The following is a 17,096-nucleotide window of genomic DNA, read 5'->3' on the forward strand; positions in this document are numbered from 1 at the left end:
TAAATTCGCCCTGTTACAAATGGATGCAGCTCGTCTGACTCTAATCAAATGGTGTGAATCTCATTCCAGCACTGAATCGCAGCCTTTTCTTTTGACACAGACGCTCTCAGTAAGAAACAAAGTGAGAACTCTCTCTCCTTATGATCGCTGTGCCAAAAACTTTCCATGACTCCTTAATTCCCGTGCCACAGATTGCAGAAGGCAGTCCTATTTTATCAGTCGTAGCCCAGGATTTCTTGGCGTTAACCGACTCGCAATTTTCTTTGCAAGGGAAGTTTGTCAGTGGTTATTTAAAGCTCTGTTGCACCTCCCCTGCGAGGTGTGCCGTGTCGCTGTCCTTCCCAGGAAGGAGGGAATTCAGATGAGAATGGTTGTTCTGGCTGATCACGCTGCGCTGGTAGCCAGGCGGGAGGCTGGGATTACAGGTGGATCTTGCAAACCCTGTTCTGTGTGTGTGCATAATCTTCGAATCTTTGCTCTTGCTGCAATTTGATTTTGCTGTGATGGGCACCAGGCAGTGGTACCGGGCTGCAGGGTGGTTGCACACCGAATCTTTCACTGCCAGAGAGCCCACCTGCAGTCTGTACGGCACAATAATCTAGCACAACACTCTTCTGCTGCTTTTGTTCGTTTGAATTAAAAAGCTTCTTCCGTACGTACCACCTCCTTCCATGAAGAATGTGAGATGTGAGGAAAAGAAAGATATTTTGTTCAGAGATGAAGGATTGCTGGCTGCTTAGCATAGCATTATTTTCAAGGAACAGCTTCGCGACTGTCGGAGATCCCTCGCTCACTGAAGTTTTCTGATATCATTGCTGCCAAAGACTGCACTGAGACACAGCGTGATGTGCCACTGCAGCACCACAGCCCTGACAGAGACTGGGGGGTGAGATTGGTACCCATGTTTCTGGTGTTTGAACCTTGGTGTGATTCAGGCACTTGCATGCCAGGCTTTGAGGCGCCCTGTGCTGTTGGCAGCGTTGGCTCTGTGATACGCAGCCCTCCTTGCTGGTTTTGAACTGCTGCTGGGAGGCGAACACCCCACAAAGACACGGCTGAATAATATCATACATCCTCTGTGCAGTGCTTCGGCTTCGTGCTTATTATAATCCACATGAGTCTGTGGAATTAATCATAATGCTAGTGCTTCCATCCAGCTGCCTCAGAGCTCTTTTCAGACATTAGTCACATTAGGCTCATTGTCCCTGTCTGAGGTGAGAAAATGCTGCCTGGGAGCAGCGTCAGATGGCTGAGAGCTGCTGGATGCAGGAGCTGGGAGCTGCCTCTGCTCCCCTCCCTGCCCGGCCCCCCACCCCTGGCTGCAGCACTGGGGCTCCGAGCTGCCCTGGGCTGGGGCTGTGGGTCAGGACGGGGTGAGCACTGCAGTCACTGATGTGATGGAGACAGAAGTGGGGCCATAGGTGTCTCCAGGTCACACAGGGATCTGCTGGGAGATGAGAAATGCTCTCTTTGATTCTGCTTCTGGTCCTTCTTAGTTCCGTGTCTGTGCCATGAGGACAGGCCCTGTGCTCTGTCACACCAGAACACAAGGTAGGAAGCAAGTCTGGTTGGGCTCTGCTCCATCGTGCGAGTGTTCTGTGCCCTGCAGCCACCAGGGGCTGGCAGCTCTTAAGTTCAGAGAAAAACCTCCTGATGGATACATCATAAATAAAGTTTTCCTTGCTTTTTCTGCACTGAACAGTATTTATGGGCTTAGGGTGACCCTCCAGCTCTCAAAATGCGCGGTGTACACTGAGAGATGTTTCTTTGGGCTCGCATCACCTTGAGAAACGCTTTGCTCCACTGAGCTGCTCGCCCAGCTCTGCTTTGCTGGGAGCTGCGCCCCGAGCGTGAATCCTGTGCTGAGATCTGCATCCTGAGCACTGCTTGGACGTTATGAGTAACGAGTTCTATTTATCTCTTCCGTGCTATTTCTGTGCCAAAACACCTAAAGGGGAGAGAAATGGTCCGTAAAAGGCTGCAGCCACAAGCATCTCGCTGGGATGCTGCAGCAGTCGGCACGAGTTAGAGGCAGAATGTCGGTGTCGGGAGGGACTGCTGGGTCATACTGATCATCTTGGATTTCGTTTGAGAAGGAGAGATGAACGTGCTGATCTCGAGAAAGAATTGGAACCATATTTCACATTGCTCTGAAACTTATTGCTGAAATCCTCTGCTTGACACCGCCAAGTATTCTGCTGTTTTATCATACGCTGACTTGCAACTTGGAATTATGTCAGGAATTAAAAGTAACAGTGGTTTTCATGAAATAAAATAAAATAAAATAAAAGCAGACATTACTTAAAGTAGCTGTGCTCTAACGAGGTTTCTGAGGACGGAGGAGATGGATCTGTTGGCTGGCTATTAGTGCATCAGAAAGAAGTGGTTGCTTTCCTACCAACTCTGTCGCCTTCATCACAGCTCGGAGTTACCCAGTACTTGGTAAAAGCGTCCCACATTCTCCAAAAAAGGAAAAAATGGAGTTGAAGCTGCTGACAAAGTGGGTCATGAACAACGTTCTGAGGCCTTTGCACAGAGGTGGGTGGGGATAAATTGTCAGTCTCAAGTTGGTAATTTCCTGGTTTTTGTCATCTCAATACAGACTCTTAACTTCAGGGATTTTGTCTGGGAGACATTCTGCTATCCTGACTTATCTGCTTCTCTATCATCTGGTCAGATTTATGAAAGAAGTTTTAGATGCAAGTTCATTGTGTTGAAATAGACTTTTCTCTATCTTTTCCATTTGATAATGTATGCAAAAGGAGGGGAGGGATCCCACTGCTGGCAGGATGTGCTGGGTGCCAGGGCTGAGCTGTGCTGCACTGCAAAGGGCATTTGCTGGGCATCTCCATACGTGCCCTTCACATCAAGGCATCACGAGCTGTTCATGTAACACCCTCTTTCTTTGAACCATTGATTTAATCTCCTAAATTCTCTCCTGCCCTGTCATGGTCCTTGAACCAGGGAGCTGTGGTCACAGCCTGCTGGGTTCCTGGGGTGCTTGGGGCCTTCTGTCTTCCCCTGTCCCCTTGCAACTGTTTCTGCATGAGCTCTGATAGCATCCAAGCACTTGGAATAGTTCATACTATTTATAGGGCCATCATTCTAATTATCTCGGGGCTGTTTTCTGCCAGGTAGGACGTTAGCAGGTTGCCTAGTCCTACAGCAGTTACTACAGCAGGAAATGGCTCTTAATATCTGGAGTGTGTCTCAAAAATTGTTCTGACATAAGATGCCTTTCAATTACAACTACAAATCTTTGTTATAACGGCTCATTTTCTTTATTACAAAGTGATAAGCACAGCGATTTTAATGAGAATGGCAGTCTGTCCCTACACTTCAGTGTTTCAGACCTTGGAAGAACTGCGTGAGTCAGACGAAAGGCAAACAGACCTCGCACCGATCTACAGCAACATACGTGACCGCCTTACACGGACTCTTTTACACGAGTTATGCCGCACCAAATGCTTGAGCAGAAAGCAATCACAAAGAGCCATTAGCAATTACAAAGTGCCATCAGAATGCTCGTGCATTCTTCCTGTAGCACTCTGAGGAATGCCCAAATCTCCTTTCTGCAAACGGCCCTTGAGGAGGGGAGGGAACACGAACTCCCCGCTTCCTCTGTTCCGACAATCGGCGATTTTCTGTTCAGCTCTTTTCCCAGATGTTACAAATCCCACCTTTTGGCTTTTCAAATAAAATCCCATTTTTTACCTCTAAGGAAAGCCGTTTGAAACGCACTTAGCAACCACTGGAGCCTATTTTTAGCTTCTATCAGGGTATAAATGTACCAAATGTAATAATCTCACGCTTGCAGCCTTTCTTCCTTCTTCCCGAGAGGTGAAATTACCACCACTGAAGAGGAGGGAGAGAAACCCCGCATCTCAGCCTTGCCCAGACCTCAAACATTCTCTCTCTGTCTCTACCTATCTCAACTTGTTCACGCTCACCCTTTGCAGCGTGGTTATTTATGGGCAACCCCAGCCGCTGTGCACGTGTTGAACAAGGTCAACCCATTGTATGTGTTGTAGGTTCTTCTCCAACCACAGCATTTGTGAAGGATATCTGTAGGGCAGAGAACTAAGGCCAGTTTAGAAAGGGCACCTCCATGTATCAAGGATGGTGGAAAATAAAGGGGCTGTTCAGCAAATGAAGTGACTTCACCCTGAGGCAGCAGAGCTCCAGTGACACTCTCTGATGCACAGAGGTGTTGGGATTTAACTGGTGAAGCTGGGGCTGCCTGTCAGCTCCAGGGCTGCAAACACGGCGGGTGCTAGAAAGAGGGGAAGGCTGATGAAGTCAGATAGTGACTGCTCTTCTGTGTGTTTCCTACCATTTGTTCGCTGAACGGCAGAAGTGACGGGGCTCCCATTACTCCCTTCTGGAGAGCAAGTGAACTCCTGTGCCAGATCAGAAATAGGCTTTAAATAATTCATTGAATAAAGTCTAGGATCTTTGTAAATGTCTGTCTGATTCTCCTTGCTCTCTGTTATTCCTGGCTTTCTTTCCAGTCCATAGAGCACAGTGCATCCCTCCTATCACCACATCTACATGGGTTCCTTTCACTCACAGGTCATCGCATTTCTTTGAACAACACTTGAAATTTTCCTTTTTCTGTTGAACAGGGGAATAATTTTCCCTAATAAGGTTTTGATTTCCCATTTGAGTGCACTTTGCCCCTCATCTGAAAGGGCACGTGGACATTAACTTACTCCTCATTGAACCCACTTTCCATCGCAAGTGAGTGTGTTAAAGCCTATTGCATGGCACTGTAAGCATCTAGAATCAAGGTCTGTTCCCATCTGTAGCCACGCAATCATGCTGAGTAAAATTCAGCCTGTGGAGCTTAAAGCTATGTGCTCTTAATCCTATGCATTTTGTAAGACTAATAAGCTGCTCGGAGGCTTGAGGGCACGCAGCCTGGTGGGACGGGGTAACGCAGGGCGGCAGAGCACGAGGTGGAGCTCTGAAGTGCAATTCTGGATGGGAGAAAAATGCAGGGAACTTGTTAACGTGACATAATTCTAAGCACTCTTGCAGTCATATCATCATTACCAAAAGGGATGAATTTGTTTATGCTCTTTAGCTTCGGGCTGGAACCGAACGCAAGATATGTTTTCTTGTAGAGATGCATTCCCTTTTTATCTGATGGTCTGCAATTAAATCAGAAAGGATATTATTTAACGAGTGAGAAGAAGAAAGAAGCAATAAACAGGTGTCCAATGAATCCAAGGCTGTCATTATGTGACACGTGAGGTCCCATGGGAACCTAAGAGCAGTCCGAAGGACATCATGCTCCTGCTGTCCTGCATGGCACAGGGATGCAGGTTTCAACACCAGACACAGACGGGGCGTGCTGCGTGGCTTCCCATGGGCGACCCATGTGTGGGAGGATGCAAAACAGCCACTCAGTTGTCTGTTCACATCACAGTTCTGTTCTGCTGTGTCAGCGGAGGTGAGGTTAGGTGCGGGTTCCAAGAGGGTAAGCAGCGGTACAAGGCAGCTTCCTTTAGGCATCCACCAAACCTTGTGCGAGCTCATTTTCTCCGCTGGATGGAATAGTTCCTCTGGGATGCTGTGCTGAATTTGCAAGTCATTAGTTGTTACAAGCTTTTTTACTTTCTCTTTATTGTAGAGATTAAGACCAAAGAGGTACATGAAGTGATGAATAATGAAGCCCTGGTGGTGGGACGTGCTAGAATGCTTCTTGTTCTGTGGCTGCAGCAGACTTGATTTTTCTTTTGACAATAACTCTCTTTGTAATATAACCTTTCCAGCGTGCGTGTGTGTGGATTATAGTGTTCCTAGGGTGTGTGTATACAGGAGAAAGAGAAGCTGGAGTGAAACCCAGAGCCCCTTAAGTGACAAAACAAAAACAGCAACACAAAAGTTGAATTGCGTTGTACCTCGTTTAAGCCTCACTGAAATTTCCATCGTGCAAACATTTAAATGTTGTAGTTACTGTGGCACATCTCATTTTACTTTATTCCCCGGTGGATGTTTCCCTGAGAATTTGGCACAGATGCTGAACAATAAAGCCTGTTGCAAATTGCTTTCCAACTGCTACGTAATTACAGCAGATTTTATGCTAAACGTAAAGAACGTACTGCTGTTTTTTAATAAAGGGAACATCTTTTCTTATCTGATGCTTTAATACTGTCTCATTTGTCTTATTTTCCAGCTGAAGGATAACTTGCAGTTGTTCACGCCCAGGCTTTGCTGCTGGCATGCCCGCCGTTCTTCCCCAGAATCTGCATGTTACGACATCAGCTGGAAGTTCAGAGCCTTGGTGTATTTAGTAAGTCACTTTAAATATTTAATATGACTACACTGAGGTCACAGGGTGTGTTTCTATCTGAACTTGCCAGCGAATTGGACAGAATAATTAGTTTCAGCAGGCTTGAAGGATTAACTCCACGTTTTGTCGCATTTGTCGGTGTTTACTAACATAACCGGTGACATTATAATCTCTCATACGAAGGGAGAGTAAATACAGCACTCCTCAGCTCCTCGGGGGGGGTTTCTCTCGCTGCCTGCGTACACAAATGAGTGTTTGGTGACATGGGAAGTGTCCATGGTCCCACTGCACGGCAGAGCGGGTGGGCTGGGAGAGCCAGGAGAGGCCATCAGCAGAGCATGGCAACGCGGGGCCTTCACACAGCACTGGAAATTCAGCACCAAGAGGTTTGTGATGCTCAAAGGGGCCCCACCGCCAGCAAGAACGTGGGGTGCCCATCCTGGCCCTGGCACAGCTCCCTGGCCCTGGTGTCACTGCCAAGGTCTGCATCTCGGCGGTGGCTGGCTCAGTGCCACTGTGGGGATTGAAGGAGCTGGGAGGGCTCTGGGGAGCATGCGAGGAAGCGCCTGTACCTGTGCACAGGCTGCTCTGTTAATCTCAGCAAGGGAAGAGCGATATGAGCAAGCTCTGGGATGCACTGCTGGATAGAACTCCTTCGCTGGGGCACGCTAGTCAAAGTCTCCTTCCACTTGCACTGCTGCTGTAGCGAGCACCTATGTTTTGTCACAGCAGAGATGACACAAGGTTGCTGAGCCTGGCACAGGACCGGGCAGGGCTGCTGCTGGTTCTTGCTCAGTGGACAGCTGTACAGTCTTATTTCCTCGTGCCACCTTCAGAACAAACATTGTCCATCGGTTTCCTCCTGCCACGGGCAGTTAGAGAGAACACAGCCCCCAGGCTGGGGAGAGGATGAGGAGCATTATAGGTTGGTGCACTCATTGCTTTAGGGCAGTGGAACGTGATGGCTTAAGAAACTGTTCTCAAGACATAGAGAGTAGCACTGCTGCTGTGCTTCAGGTTGCTTGGCAAAGCCAGGGCTGGGTGCTCAGCCTGAAGAGCAGCCCTGTGTCTGCAGGATGCATCAGGGTGCTGCAGCCCTAGTGGGTGCTGGAGGCTCCATCCTGCACCCAGCAGCAGCAGAGGGCACCAGCAGCAAGGCTGTGAGCCTGCTCCTTTGCCCTCCCAATGGGCAAGGGTTTGGGGCAGTGAGCATCCGCACTGGCAAGTTCACACCTGGGATCTATTGTAAGCATGGCACTGAAATGTGTTTTAAAAATGTGTCAGTCATTAGAATCTAAAAATCGATCTGAGCCCACGTGGGGAGCAAGCGCAAAGGAGTGAATCAGGGTAACACGGCGGTTAAATGCACTGCCTGGGAGTGAGGGTGCTGCGTTACAGACCATCACAACCCATGAAACGGTGGAAAAAATAGACTGAAAAAGTCCATCTCAGCATCCAGGAATCTGCATTTGTCAACTGCACTGGGAACCGGATAACCTAGTTCAAAGAGGTTTTCCAATAGAAGGTGGAAGTGTGAAACGAGGTATTTATTTTTTGTGAAGGAGGAAAACGGGGATGGCGAGGCCATCGATGTATTTGTGTAAAAAGATGTTCACGGTTCTCAGAAGAGGAAGGGAAAAAAAAAAGGGAAAACAAATTTAAACAAATTAGCCTAGCTGGTAAACTAGAATTTGATGTTTAATTCTGTGCAATTACTTTGACGTGTAGTGCTATAATGGAGAAAGATTATAAGAATATGAAAAAGTGGAAGTAGTCAAGGGTAAAATTAGCAGAGCATTCAGGCGTTTCTGTGTGCAGGAGTGCTAAAACCTGAAGCTGAACACTGGAAAATGGAACTTCAATCAGTCTATTAATGCCATTGACTCCGGTCATTGAGAGAACTTTGAGGAGCTGGAAAATCCCCGGGCAGGTCCTTGGAGGAATCCCATTGCCATCTGGAAACTTAGCAGGGAACTCTCCTAAGGGCTGTGGAGCTGTGCTGGCAGCACTGGGAAACCTGGGGCTGCTCCGGGGGCACCAGGCACGGGTGGCAGAGGGGGTGGGATGGGGGTGGGGGGCACTGGGGGTGCGTGCTCCCCCTGTGTGACATAGTGCAAAGCAACTACCCACGTGGCTCGGGAGGCAACAGAAACCCCATCCAGACACATTCTGACTTGAGTAACGCCGCTGAGTAGTTGAAATGTGCAATTTAACATATGGCTAATAAACTACTAATTAAAACAAATAGGAAACAGTCAACTAATCAGATCTCCTTGTTGCCATATGGCAAAAATCCCTGGCAGCCTCAGACAGGAGTCACCCCGCCGGGATACCGCCTGGGGCGCGCTGACTCACCGGGGTGGGGGGCTCCCCGGGCACTCACCCACGGCCAATGGGCTCAGGACCCTGAGCCTGGAGCTCGACACCAGGGGAGTGGGGAATGTTGCCGAGGAGGAGAGGGATGTGACTGAGGAAGAGCCTGGCAGCAGTTCACGGGCCAGGGTTCGCCTGCTGGATGTTCCAGTTGAGAAATGCTGCGCGCTAATGCTTGTGGCAGGGAAGCAGGCGGGCTGGGGTAATTTACAAGCAGCAAAAAGCCTCCGAGTGATTCAGCAAGAATCAGCTCTGCTCCACACACAGCCTCAGTAACACGGTCACAAGAGAGACATCAGCTCTAGAGCTGAGAGGGAACATAAGCCTCAGTGGCCCTTTATATCTCTGGCACTTCCATCCTGACTGCTGACAGTAGTACAGTTATCGTGGCGACGTCGTGATACCGGTTTTTAATACGAAGAACAGTACATAGTGACACTGCGTAGCACTTCGCCTACTGTAAGTGATAGCAGACTGTCCTGTGGGGAGGGAGGGTTGGTTAATGAAGCTACATCTTAGCTAATTATGTGCATCAAGAACAAAACAGGATGTTTGCTCTGTCTCTTGCGTTAACTTCCTTCATCGGTGTAGCTGCAGCAGCTGGATGACTCAGTCCTCAGAGGCAAGCTGAGACGCAGAGTCACTATGGTCACATAACTGTGGAGCAGAGGAGCACGCAGCCAAACCCCAAGTTTGGTTCTTGACAGTAGTCAGTGATCATTTCCCTGCTTGTTCGTACCCCAGAAATTCAATTTGAAACCATTTGCAGCAGATGAGCTTTAAATTGCCGTGATAAAAGGCGGTATAGATAGTAAATCCTCCTATGAGTCATGAAAGCTGTGTGTCCCTCTGCAAATTTAGGCGTTCCTATAGAAGATATCTTTTATCCTCTCTTGAATAATGCTTTTTGTTTCTTAAATGGAATCGTCATCTATAAAGAAGCTAAATCTGGACTTTTTTTCCCACCCCTTTTACCCTTGCCTTGGTTCAGATTTCAATCATGTCATGAAGGATGTAAATGCAATGTAAAACTCAGTGTGAAATCACAGCCACGAGGGGTAGGAAAGCTCATTGTCCTCAGGGCTATGAGGTGACAGGTGCCCGAAGCATGGTTGGTGGATGGGATTTCTGCAGGGAGAACTCATTACCGGGATGGGTTAGACTTACATTGCAGACAGCTAGCAGGGGACAAGGCTTGTGACAGAAATACAGCAAAATGTAACAGAAGGGACTTTACCACGGGGAAAGCTGGGCTGAATCCATCAGGACCTTTAGTGTCCCAGTCACTGTCCAGCAAAGCATTCAAGCACCTGCGTTATTGTAAGCCCTGTTTCAATCAGTGCTGCCTTGCTTTGCTGGATCGGGGGCGAATTTCAGCTCAGGAGTCAGTCTGCGTGCCCCTGGTTTTCATCTGCTCAGCAGGTTCCTGCCTCCTCTAAACCACCTCCTCTTGAATTCCGAGGCTTTTGGAGTAGACAGTATCTATTTTAGCAGTTGTTGGTAGCTCCCCTCGCAGCCTGCTACTGGAGCAAGCCAAGGTGCCCAATACATAGCAGCACTGAAAGAGGTTACAGCACTTGGTAGAAGATGCTCGTATTGTTCAAAACCAAGCGAATCAGCTGCGAGCCATGCTCTGCAGAAGGGTTTTTGCCTTTTGCCAATGAGCAGCCAACTCTAGGGATGAGCATAATGTTCCCTCCTTAAAAGCTGCTAATGGATCCCTGGCCTGCTATGTCCCGTCCTGCGCTCGTTTACCAGCGTTCTGCCTTGCTTCTCCCACGGGGCGTTTAGGTGCCCAAAGTCTGGCAAGGCTTTAGAAATGAACAACTTTATTTTATATCCAGCTGTAAATTATACCACTGAGTGATGGCTGATAGAGGAAAGGGAAAATTTGCTCCCTGCTCCTGTCCAGAGCTCAGGGCCCTGTGGTGCTCCCGCAGAATCACCCAGTGTCTGAAAAGACAACAGTGGGACTCACACTGATCAGGGCTGAAGATGTGAACAAGTGCGGTGTTGGAAGCATCCTCGTCCCCTGCACGGAGCTGTGAACCTCCTCCCCCCAGCCTGCATCTCCGGCCTCGCCTTCTGCTGTAGGGCTTTGCTTCCCCCTGCCCTGCTCTTTAAGGCATCCCATCCCCATTATTTTCTCAGCAGGGTTCAGAGCGCTTCCACTCAGCCCTCTGAGATTAATTAGAGACCAATGAAGATTCAGTCATTTAGAAGGCATTGCAGACAGAGTCCTCAGCTGGGGTCTAAGCACCTCTCGCTTAGACCTGCCCCCAGATGCTGATAATTAGGACTATCTGGGAAATATCCGTGGTGCTTTGAGTGATTGAGCTCCTTGGGTTTGCAGCTAAGCCTCTGGAAGGTTTGCAAGCAATGTTAAACTCTTTGGCTCGTTGCTCCCTTTCCTGTTCAGCTTCAGGAGGAGCCTGGCTGAGCGCTCCGGGGCTGCGCTGACACGTCCACTCTGTGTTTCGACCATATGAGAAGCAGCTGTGAGAGAAAACACGTTGGTGAATGCAAGCACACGTGGCCACGGGACTCCAGATTCATCTGGTGCTCTGCTGCAAGCACTGCTGTGCTCTGAGGCTTGAAGGGAAGGTTTGAAGGATGGCAGTGAGGTCATTTTTTCAGATATTCGCAGACTGCTCTTCAATGTTTGATGAGACGCATGGGGCTCCTGATGGAAAATGACTGTGGAGTTTTTACAGGGTTTTTGGTTTTGTTTTTTTTTTTTAATATATATATATTTTTTGCTTCAATTTTTATTTATTCCAGACTCACAGGGAATGTGGAGAGCTCCTTTTGGCTTTCTGAGAGCCTGTCTCCTGCAGAGCAGGGCTGTGTGATTGGATGCTGTCCTTGCTGTGCTCCCTGCCCAGCCCAGCCCGGGGCACCAGCATGGGGACAGCGGGCAGCACCGAGCTGCACAGCCCTGGGAAACTCCTCTGCCCGGGGTTCTCTGGGTTTCTTTCATTATCCCTCTGTTTTATTCCAGTCAGCAAACACTGGTTTCGCACAAAGTGGCATTCGTTCCGGAGTCTTAACCTGATCCCCGCTGGGCTCCAAATTGACAAACCTCTACCTGACTATTAGCGAGGTACATAATACGGCAGCTAAATATAGAACTGACAAAGGCTCTCCCTGAAATAGGAGCAGCATGGGGATAAAATCAATGTCATTTCTTACACAGTTCCTTGACAGGCATTTGCTAGAAGAGTCTTATCTGCACCTGTCAGTGATTCTCAGGTCCTCGAGTCCTGGTACAAAGCACGGAGCCCTCAGTGCCCAACGCAGAGAACGACCGAATCCCAGCTCTGAACCATCCCTGGGAAAGAGCCCTTTCTCCCTCCAGGGCTTTGTCTGCGTTCCCCCACCTAAGACTGCAGTATGGAGACTTGCAGTGGTGCAGTTCGGGTTGGTTTTCGTTCTTAAATTATGCTGTTTCCTTGTGTATTTGTTAGTAAAGCTATTTGCTGCTGTCTGGTGAGGCGCAGCATCCCCTTGGCATTTCAGAAGAGGTGGGCTGGATGAATTATGCATTTTAGAAGTGTGTGACATTATGATGGAGCTTCAGCAGAGTACATTTAAACATTAAAAAATAGGATGAATCAGTTTAAACTCATCTTAGCTTATCATATATCAGATCAAATGACTGATATAAAGGCTGAAAAGGGAGAAAAAAAGCTCATCTCAAACCATTCCTAAACCAGACTCCAAAACCACACCAAATATGAAAGAGGGTTTATTTTCAGATCTTCTAATACCAAGAGGATTAGGGAAAATTGATGAAAATACATGGTTAAGCCCCCTCTTTGGTAAAAAGTGCTACAGCCCTTGGGACGGTGCTGATTTACATCCCTGTAAGACTCGGTGGAGACGTGCTTCCTTCCAAGGGCAGCTCAGGGCCAGGCCATCCCAGCTGGGCACTGGGCAGCGCTGCCTTGCTGGGCTGCTGCTGGCGGCCGGAGTTGTGCCTCCCTGCACATTCTTTCCCATTGATTTCCCATAACTCTGAAATCTCAAGGCTCTTGTCAAAGCGCTCCATCATCTCGACCGCGCTGTCCGTGCCGATGAAAAATCACAGCTCAGACGCTGGGGAGCCGTTGTGCTGCATGCAGCCAGCTGGGCTCCTATGCCCACCCTGCCCTTCCCTGTGCTGCCTCAGTGTCCATCCGAATATCTATGCCATGCCCTCTGCATTTTCCTATCTGAACCACCGAGGTCTTTCTAGCACAAATCCGAACTCGAAATCCTTTTCGCAGCAATAGGCTGTATTGCAGAAATAACACAGATGCTGCGGCAAGTGCTGTAACACGTGCTTTCTGTTTCCCACACAATTAATGTGGCTGTTCTGCTTTACCAAAATCCCCTGAAAGGCTCTCCTAAAGCCCCGTGATAAGAGATAAAGCCAAAGGTCTGACCCCTTGCAGTCATTAGGATGGGAGGGGATCTGAACGCGGCGCTGCTGTGCGCTCCAGAAGCCCACGCCGTGTCCTGCCACTCACTGTGACAAATGCAAAGTGCTGCTGAAAAGAGGGCCCCTGAGCAGGCAGTGATGGAAAACCTACCACCAAGGACATTCCTCTCTTAATTCAAAAGAATTATAACCTTTTCTAAATCCGCACGGTGTGATCTTGGCCATCAATTCCTGTTTTTGATAGAACTGTCTGGGTTTTTTTTTTTGTTTTTTTTTTTTCTGAAAAGAAAGCCAGGTTCTTACTCTCCGTGCTGTGTTGTGGTGCTGAATTCCAGAGGTTATCTGTGTCAAGATGTATCCATGGATCAGCTCTTAATAATTTGTCACTTTGGCTCAGAAGCCTTCAGACCCCACCTCTCTTCCTTCTCCCTTTAAGGCCAATGGGAAATGCACATTAAATACCCACTCCTCATCCATGGCTCTCCACCATTCATTACAGATGCACTTTTTAAGAGCACAGAAATACTGCAATCCAATGAGATTTAAACTTCTGTAACTGCATTCTGGCAAGCTAAATTTCCTTGCAGTTTCAGTTGGATGCAGTGTTACTCATTAGGTAAAGTCCTAATCTGCTGCACCGTGTTGCTGTGCAACAACTGCTGCTATTGATCCCCTGGGTCAGGAACTGTCCTCCTCTACTTGCATCATTTGGAAAGTGGTAATGGTTCTTTTCCCAAGGAATATTACTTAATATTTAATAATAGTGATGCTAACAGACTTTGCATTTTCCACAATGGGCACTTGGCAGAGTAGATTATAAACTCCGAGTTCAGCTATTGAAGTATGAAAATTTTAGAGAGACTTCGCATTACAGAATAGAAAAGTGGGGTAATACGACTCCTAGGAAATTATGCATTGCGTCCACATACTGCAGCTGCTAAAAGCATTTCATCATAATTAACGTAACCGCACTGATTATCAAAGGATGTTTGTGTAATGATTGATTTGTCACTTGTAAAGCCGCGCAGGACATCAGAGCACCAATTACACCCATTTGCTGTAACAGGAGATGCTTTCAAGTGAATCCGTTCCTTAGGGGGGATCTGGGGCTCTGCTTCTCTTTCTTTGCTCTCCAAGTCCCTCAGAATCGCTTTTATTTCATTAAATAGAATGAGAAGAGCTACTGCTAATAATAGGTTTGAATGAAGGAACATTGCAGCCAGAGGTGCTTCGCATCTGACCAGGAAACAAAATCTTTCTTTCTTCTCATTGGAGTGGAAAAAGAGAGACAGCAAATTGCACTGGGCCAGCAGCAGGACCTCCAGAAAAGGTCTGGAGTCCCCGGGCAGCTTTCCACCACCACTTTCCATTATTAACTTTCCTATTTTCGTTTGAATTTCCAGGTTTTCCCAAGCCAGCTCTCAGCCATTCACCATTTCTGCGGGCGAGGGGAGCCGCTGGCTTTCTGTTGGGTTGCCATGGAAACCCCCACTGCCTCCCTGGGCTATGGAGATGGGATGGCAGAGCACAGGGCGAGGGAAAGAGATGTGCAGGGGCTGAAAGGCGAAGGCACAGAAGCCCCGTTGAGTTTGTACCCTCAGCTTGCAGCAGGGAACCCGGTTTTCCCTGGAATGATTTGCACGGTTCAGAACTTGGTGTCGGAACCGTGGAACGTGGCACAGCGTTGCACAGAGAGTAAGGGAAAAAGGACAAATGTAATCCCCCATCATTTCCTGTGCCCCATCCAAGTGTGTATTGGATGTTCCCGACTGCTGGAGCCAGCAGGAGCCCTTCTGCTTTCCTCCAAGTCCGTGGTGTTGAGTCATCTGAGCTGGTGCCACGCTTCGGGCCACTTGTGGACAAGCTCTCAGCTCTCCGCTGTCTGTGCACCAATTTAAATGAAGCTTCGTGTCTGCCTCTTTCATTTTAAGCAGAGGGAAAAGCACCACCCGCACTGATGCTTCCCCAGCACCTCGGGCTTCACGGGGGCAGTGCTGAGAGCAGAGCAGAGCTGAAGGAGGGCTCAGAGACGAGGAGCCCCTCAGCACTCAAACAGCTTTCACAAGACCCAGAAGCCAGTGGCTGATTGCCAGGGGATCTTCCCATGGGGGGAGGATGGCACAGCGCACAAAGGACTGCAGCTCCCAGACAGCCCGAGCCCTGCTGCCTGCACAGCTCCGAGCAGGCTGCGGCCCCGTGTGTCCCTGCACTCTCCAATCATCCGTTCTCCTGCTCTGATCTCTTCTGGTGTTGCATTTTCCCCATCACCGGGTTTGCCTCTCAGCTGGGAACCTGAAATTGCATGCTCAACTGTAGGGTTCAATTTGCCTTTCATGCCTCCTGCAAATCTTGTTAAGTCCTGTTGTATTAAATGGGAGAAGCATGCAGTTAGGTTTGTGGCTTTCAAAATGCATTAGACTTCTTTTCAAGTATGCAAAGTGTAAATGGATTTTATGCTTTGGGAATGTAGCAGTGTGTTTACAATTTTGGTTAGATAAAAGGATGCTGAGATGGCATTTAACATTGATTTGGTGTTACATATTTCTCAGCTTTAATATAGCCTTAGAGGTTCTTTTAGCATTTTAGTTTACAAAATAAATCAGAAAATGAGTTTTATTTTATTTGTCAGTCAGTAACGTGCTTTCCTTTCTGTTCCTCCTCAGTGTGGTTGGCCCTGAGAGCAGCAGCCTGGATAATCTCGTTAGGTCAGGCTTTCTTCTTGCGAGGTTTCTCCTGTACCATAGTTTGAAACGCAAGAGAAAACTGACTCCTCGCACTGCTTTGCTTTTTTCTTGCGGATCCCACTCAAAACAAGCAGCTTAGCCAGCCATGAGAACGACCCATTAAAGCTCAGCCTTTCTCAAGCTGAAAGTAAAGCTTGCTGGGGAAGGCTGGGTTCTCTCCCCGGGTTGGTCGCATCACTTTGGTACAAACACTGGCAGCTCACTTCATCTTCCCGTGCTGCAGTAACCTCCGCTGTAAAAACAGAGGCTAATAGCATTTATTCATCTTGCAGAGGTAGCTGTAAGGTTGTGGTTTTTTTATAGAAGCTCATAAATAAAGAGAAGTTTTACAATGAAACTTGCTGTGAAAGTGCTTAACCATCTGCTGAGATGGAGGCAGAGCTGCAGGACTGCTCCTCGCTCTGCGGAGGGGCCACAGAACCAGGCCTGGACTTCTTGGCTTTTTCAAGCACCTTCATTATTGAGATCTAAATTTAATTCCACTTATGATTACTTGGAGAGTGATGCCAAGTCCTATATTACTTGACCTACTTCAAAACTATACGGAGAAATGCGTCGGCCAAACTGACCTTCTTTTTTGGCAGTTCACACCTGAGATGCCACCGCAGGAAACCTGGCATTGCTTTTACAACAGGGACAGGGGTTGGGGCAGGTTGCAGGTAGCAGGATGCTCACCGACCAGCACACGGCCACGCTGTGCCGGGGGGGCACAGCCTCCTGTCTGCTCTGTCACCCATGGATCTGATGGAGATCGGGTGCTGTTTCATTCTGGTACGGCACAGAGCTGGAATGAAGGAGCACGACACGTGCTGCTTGGTGTGCTGTTGGTGCTTAGGGGAGGTTGCTTGAAGCTAAGCACCCAGGCACCCTGCCGCATCTGAAGAAAAAGCAATTTTCCTGAATTTTTATCATTTTCCCCCAAATATTAATAGAATGTGCCATTCTGTCGCAGCAAAGGACATTTTGACCTCGTGTTTGTAACTCGTTCTCTCAGGCCAAATCTCAAAACCTTTTTCTGTGTCTGAAGCACAAGAAACCAGCTCAGCTGATCAGCCCGATCAGAGGGGAAAATATTCAATTTGAAGCAGCTCTCATTTTTTCCAGCCAGAAAATATATCTATGTTTTATTCATAGAAGAAAAACAGTCAACATCCTGCGGTTCCCTGCACACAGCGTGAGCCTATAAATAGCCACATGGTGACAGCAGCCCAGGGCTCCCAGGATCCCATCCCGCTGGTGGCTGCAGCACCAGCCCCAG

The 17,096-nt window shown here is 48.3% G+C and overlaps 1 protein-coding gene and 1 long non-coding RNA gene across 2 annotated transcripts in view; one reads left to right on the forward strand and one right to left on the reverse strand.

The window, feature by feature from the left end:
* KCND3 (potassium voltage-gated channel subfamily D member 3) overlaps positions 1–17,096 on the reverse strand; it is a 95,765-nt gene that overhangs the window by 57,816 nt on the left and 20,853 nt on the right. The window lies entirely within an intron of this gene.
* The window catches only part of LOC110388175, a 152,817-nt gene that overhangs the window by 50,016 nt on the left and 85,705 nt on the right, over positions 1–17,096 (forward strand). Inside the window, exon 2 of the long non-coding RNA XR_002432814.1 lies at positions 6,182–6,298. This is a non-coding gene — a long non-coding RNA (uncharacterized LOC110388175). The remainder of the gene's footprint in view (positions 1–6,181; positions 6,299–17,096) is intronic.

This window comes from Numida meleagris, chromosome 25, assembly GCF_002078875.1.
Source record: "Numida meleagris isolate 19003 breed g44 Domestic line chromosome 25, NumMel1.0, whole genome shotgun sequence".
Taxonomy (NCBI): domain Eukaryota; kingdom Metazoa; phylum Chordata; class Aves; order Galliformes; family Numididae; genus Numida; species Numida meleagris.